This window comes from Echinops telfairi, unplaced genomic scaffold, assembly GCF_000313985.2.
Source record: "Echinops telfairi isolate 266 unplaced genomic scaffold, ASM31398v2 ScPeMD7_7423;HRSCAF=8461, whole genome shotgun sequence".
Taxonomy (NCBI): domain Eukaryota; kingdom Metazoa; phylum Chordata; class Mammalia; order Afrosoricida; family Tenrecidae; genus Echinops; species Echinops telfairi.
Genome location: NW_022111323.1, coordinates 1,534,404 through 1,541,042, shown reverse-complemented (window position 1 = coordinate 1,541,042; position 6,639 = coordinate 1,534,404). Strand labels below are relative to the sequence as shown.

General features: G+C 39.0%; 1 pseudogene; it reads left to right on the top strand.

Moving 5' to 3' along the window:
- Positions 1-4,092: 4,092 nt before the first annotated feature.
- On the top strand, positions 4,093-5,720 carry LOC101655943 (annotated as a pseudogene).
- Positions 5,721-6,639: the final 919 nt, after the last annotated feature.

Genomic DNA, 6,639 nt, shown 5'->3' with positions numbered 1-6,639 from the left:
GATGGACTTTGGGTCTCCACTCCGCACTCCCCCCATCATTCACTGTGGTAAGAGTTTTTGTTCTGATGATGCCTTATACCTGATCTCTTCGACACCTCGTGGTTGCATAGGCTGGTGTGCTTCTTCCTTGTGGGCTTTGTCTCCTGATCCTTTGTTTAGAGAGACATGGTATGTGTTGCTTTTATGGACATCCATGTCTCCCCATTGCAAAACACTTTGCCCTTTAATAAACCTCCTTGCTTTTGTGATAAGATTAACTCCTCATTTAATTATTCTCACTGAGTAGAAGAAAGAACCTTCTATTTTACAGAAGTCCTGATAACATCACCAGTGTTATTCTCACCTCTCACCTTGGTGTTTGTTATTGCTAGACATTAATTTTGTCATTATTTCACAAAATATTTGGATGATAGATCATTGATTATTATTGTAATTGTGAAGTCAGATAAATAAAGAGGTGGTGTACATATACCTGTCCAAAGATGCCAACCTTTCCCTCTATGATTTTACTCGTATATCCTTAAGAACATCTTCAATTTTATTAGTATATGTAGTAGACATTCTTTCAATAATTTTAATTTTTATATCTCTAATTCATATTTGTGTGTGTATTATATGATGTAGATAACAAACTCTTTCCCAATATAGATTTTGGGCTTCTGATCACTATTGTGGAGTTTTGTGTGCTTCGTATTTCATTAATTTCTGCCAAATTTCTGAACATCTACTTTGTTCTTGCTCTTTACATATACAACATTCTTGTTACCTATGATGAAATGCCCCTGGTCCAAATGCTAGATCCAACAGAGTCTCTCATCTGAAGTAGCAGGATTCAAATAAAGGCTAGAATATTTTAGAAACATTAGCAAGATTTAGTGGTTTAGTCATATTTCCAAATTTTGGAGAGTCATATGTATTCAAACACAATGATTAGCACATGAATGAAGAGATATTGGTTCAGGAGACTGAAGGACAAAAATTATTTGGTAAAAACTCATGTTCAACAAGATCCATTTTTCACTGCAGCTACTATTTGATTTGGTGGGATCTGTAGTGCCAGTAATTTGCTAGACTTCAGATTTTCAGATAAAAAATAATGTATTTAAGAGAAAAGGAATAATTCAGAGAACCGAAAGTTCTGAAGAAGTCAATACTTACATTGTAAAATCACCACGGCCTCTCTCTGGGCTTCTTCTTCATCTTTATGTGAGTATAATTCTTCTATTCTCAAGTGTGGGGGAAGGTATGAAAGGTCTGTCTTGATTTTCATTTATTTCAAGTTTTTTGTTTTGTTTGCTATGGTTTTGCTTGTCATAACACAGGTTTTATATTATTATATTCTGAAAAAATAAATATTTTAAATCTATGAGATATATGTTGAGATCAATAAATCAAAGTATGACAAGGAAAATAAACGATTATCCTTTGCATCCCCTCAAAACCAGCACCATGCCTAGCATATCACAGGGTCCTAATATAGTTTTTAATTAAATGAATAAATATGAAAATTAATGGTAAAAATCAAGACAATAACTCAGGATCCCATATACAAATTTCTAATGGCAATATATATATATATATATTCCTCCACTTATCTGTTAGTGTGGTACTGTGGTGGCTGTGGTGCTGGAAGCTATTCTAAAAGTATTCTTAAAAGTAACAAGGTCTTCAAGCCTTTAAGACCCCAGACGCTATACCTTTTGATAGCCGGTACCATCAGCTTTCTTCGCCGCATTTGCTTATGCACCCATTTTGTCTTCAGCGATCGTATCATGGAGGTGAGCACAAAATGATATGATCTTTTGTTCTTTGACGCCAGATAACTGATCCCTTCAGCACCTCACAATCACACAGGCTGATGTGTTCTTCCATGTGGACTTTGTTGCTTCTGACCTAGATGGCCGCTTGTTTACCTTCAAGCTTTTAAGACCTCAGACATTATATTCTTTGATAGCCGGGCACCATCAGCTTTCTTCACCACTTTTGCTTATTCACCCGCTTTGTCTTCAGCGGTTGTGTCGGGAAGGTGAGCATCCTAGAATGCCAAGGCTTGAAGGTAAACAAGCACCCATGTAGCTCAGAAGCAACAAAGCCCACACGGAAGAAGAACACCAGCCTGTGTGATCACAAGGTGTTGAAGGGATCAGGTATAAGGCATCATCAGAACAAAAAATCTTACCATAGTGAATGAGGGGAGGAGTGTGGAGTGGAGGCCGAAAGCTCATTTGTAGGCCACTGGAGATCCCCTTGCAGAGGGGTTGCGGGGAGGAGATGACCCAGACAGGATGCGATGTAGCAACGATGAAAAATACAACTTTCCTCTAGTTCCTAAATGCTTCCTCCCTCCTCCCTCCCCGCCCCCACTATCATGATCCGAGTTCTACCTTGAAAGCCTGTCTAGACCAGAGGATGTACACTGGTACAGATAGGAACTGGAAACACAGGAAATCCAGGGCGGATGAGCCCTTCAGGACCAGTGGTGTGAGTGGCGATACTGGGAGGGTAGAGGGAGAGTGGGTTGGAAAGAGAGAATCGACTACAAAGATCTATATGTGACCTCCTCTCTGGGGGACAGACAACAGAAAAGTGGGTGAAGGAAGACGTCGGACAGGACAAGATATGACAAAATAATAATTTATAAATTATCAAGGACTCATGAGGGAGGGGGGAGCTGGGAGGGAGGGGAAAAATGAGGACCTGATGTCAGGGGCTTAAGTGAAGAGCAAATGTTTTGAGAATGATGAGGTCAAGGAATGTACAAATGTGCTTTACATGATTGAAGTATGTATGGATTGTGATAAGAGTCGTATGAGCCCCTAATAAAATGATATTTTTTAAAGTAACAAGGTTATCCATGATAAAAAGTTTTCAGTGGAGTTTCCAGCCTATGAATAAAGAAAAGGGATTCCACTTCTGAAATATTAGTCACTGAAAATCTTATGGATAGGAATACAGCATTGTCAGAAATAGTGTCAGAAAATGTGTCCTTCAGGTTAGAAGGCACTGAAAATACTACTGGAGAATAGCTGCCTTCTCGACATACAATAGACTTTAATGACATGGATACAGCAAATTTTTTGAGATCTTCATTTACCAATGAGGCATAACTCAGAATGAGAATGAATGGCTCCAAATATAAATTAATAGCTGTGCAAAGTATAAATATAGGAAATTTTGAACTCATCAAAAATTAAATGTCTTTGGCATTAGTTAACTGAGATGACTGGTTATATTGACCACTTTGAGTAGGATAATTATATGATCTACTATGCATGGAATGACAAATTGAAAAGGACTGATGTCACATTCATAGTCAAAAAGAAGATTTAAAGATCTATCCTGTAGTACAAAACTGCAGGTGATAGGATAATTTATAAGTGCACACAAGGAAGACGAATTAATAAAATAATTATTCAAATTTATGCACAAACAACTAATGAAAATGATGAAGAAAATTCTGAAAATCATAAATTTCTATATCCTTAAATAGATTAAACAGGCCATCAGGATGCATTGATAACTACTGCTGATTGATATGGGAAAGTTGGAAACAAGGATGAGCACTTGGAAAACACAGTCTTGGTTATATAAATAATACTGGATATTGCATAATATGGAAAATATAGTCTTGGTGATATAAATAAAGCTGGATGTCACATGATGGAATTTTGAAAGATCAATGACTTTTTAATTGCAAGTACTTTCTTCAACAGACACACCAGTTTGACATATGGGCCTCACCAGATACAATACATAGGGAAAAAATGAAGCACATTTGTGGACAGGGATGATCAAGAAGCCCAATACCATCAGTCAGGAAAAGTCCAGCGGCTTATACTGAATGAACCATCAATTGTTCATATGCAAGTTTAAATTGATGCTGAAGAAAATTAAAACAAGTCCATGGGAGTTAAAATATGACCTTAAATGTATCCCATCTGAATTTAGAAACTATCTCAGTCTTAGATTTGATGAATTAAACACTAATGACAGAAGACAAATAAGGTTGTAGGATCGCATCGTTTATCATATATGCAGACAGCAGAGGTCATTAAAAGTCAGGAAAGAGGGACTATTTGCTACCTCTTAGTCATGATTGTTGTCTGCAGGTGGACATATATAGAGAGAGACCTGAAGATTTCAGTTCTGTGTCCTTCACACAGCTCTTTCACCAAGCCTGGGCCACTTCCTTTGACTATGGAAGCCTGCTGGCCAAAAGATGTAGAATTTTTTGCCCTGGAAATCTACTTTCCTTCTCAGTAAGTTGATCAATCATAACTGTAAAAATATGATGGAAAGTATACCGCTGGCTTGGGCCAGGCCAAGATGGGTTTCTGCACAGAGAAGATATCAACTCTATTTGCTTGACTGTGGTTCAGTTTCTTATGGAGAGAAATGACCTATCATATGACTGCATTGGGCAACTGGAGGTTGGAAAACAGACAATCAACATCAAATCAAAGTCAGTGAAGATTTATTTGACGCAGCTATTTGAGGAACCTGGGAATTCAAATATACAAGGAATAGATGCAACAAATGCATGCTGTAGAGGCACAGCTATTATCTTTAATGCAATTAACTGGATTGAATGGAGCTCCTGGAATGAACGGTATACCCTGATAATTATAGGAGATATTGCTGTATATTCCACAGGAAATGCTAGGCCAACTAGTGGAGTGAGAGCTATTGATTTGCTCATTGGAGCAAATGCTCCTTTAATTTTTAAAGGAGGGATTCGTGCAACCCATATGCAGCATGCCTATGACTTTTAAAAGCCTAATATGCTCTTGGAGTATCATATGGTGAATGGCAAACTCTCCATACAGTGCTGTCCCAGTGTCTTAGGCTGCTTCTATTTTGTCTACCACAAAAGATCCAGGCCCAGTGGCAGAAGAAGGGACAGGATAAAGATTTCACTTTGAATGATTTGGGCTTCATGATCTTCCACTCACAGTATTGTAAACTGGCTCAGAAATCTCTAGCTCAGATGCAGCTGAATGACTTTCTGAATGACCAGAGCAGAGATAAAAATAGTGTCTGTAGTGTCCTAGAAGCCTTTGGGACTGTTAAATTAGAAGATACCTACTCTGATAGAGATGTGGAAAAGGCATTTATGAAGGCGAGTTCTGAACTCTTGGATCAGAAAACAAAGGCATGTTTTTTGTATCAAATGAAAATGGAAATATGTACACATCCTCAATCCGTGTTTGACTTGCTTCTGTTCTAGCACACTACTCACCTCAGCCGTTGGCAGGCAAGAGTATTGGCGTCTTCTCTTAAGGTTCTGGTTTAGCTGCCGCCTTGTACCAATTTAAAGTTACACAAGATGCTACACCAGGGTCTGTTCTTCATAAAATAACAGCATGTTTATGTGACTTTAAATCAAAGCTTGCCTCAAGAACTTGTGTGGTACCAGATATCTTTGCTGAAAATATGAAGATCAGAGAGGACAGTCATCACTTGGTTAACTATATTCCACATAGTTCAATTGACTCACTCTTTGGGGGGTGGGAAGTGATACCTGGTTAGAGTGGAAGAAATGCACCGAAGAAAGTATGTTTGACTCTCCTCACTAAATGATGGTACTTTGGAGGAAGGAGTAGGTCCTGTACATTTAACCACATCAAGTGAGCATATTCCAAGTCCTACTAAGAAAGTACCAAACTCTCTGCAACAGCAGCAGAAACAGAGCAGCTGCCATTAGTAATGGGGAGCATTAAGACACTTCCGTGTACATATATTTAAATATGTACATGCCTGTATTCAGATCTCTATAAATGCCCTTTGCCTCCTAGTTATTTCCTCTAATTCCTTTTACTTTCCTCTTGTCCCACTATCATGTTCAGACTTCATTGAGGTTTCAGTAATTCTTCTCGGTTACATTGCCCTTGATCAAGCCCTACCAGATCTCCTACACCCTCTTCGCCCCCCATTATCGGTCACTCGTTGTTCCCTTGTCCCTGGGTTTGATAACATCCACTTTCTTTCCCCATGCTTCCTGCTCTCCCATGTCCCCCCAGAACTGTCATCCCTTTGTTTTATCCCACCTATCCCATCCAGATAGACCTGCAGCAACAGAAATATGCACAAACACAAGACCTAGCACAACAAAGCAACAATAGAAAATAAAACAATAGCTACAACAACAATAAAAAGGCAACGACAAAAAAAGAGAAAAGCCTATAAATAGTTCAAAGTCTATTTGTTGTCTTTTATGAATGTTTTCCATTAGAGTCTGGTGAGGTGTCACACCCTAGTCCCACAGTCTATTTTTGGTGTTACCTGGGGACTTCATTGCTCTGCTACTCTGGCTGCTCTGTTGCATGCCCCAAGCATCTCGCCTCATTGTGCTGGGGTCAGGGCACAATTCCAGCCATGTGTCTCCAATGTTGTCCACCCTGGTGCTATGGGTCAGTGAGGAAAGTCCTATCTCATTGTGGGGCCGGCCCTATGGTCCTCTCTGTGCATTGGTTTCTCTGAGAAGAACTATTGTCCTCAGGACTTGGTGGGCCAGGATGTGCTATATAAAGATTGGGAAATAGATCTATGTACATATATTTATAGGTTTAGTATTAAGGAAGCAGATGGGCATTGGGCCTCTACTCAAGTACTCCCTCAATGCAAGAACACTTTGTTCTA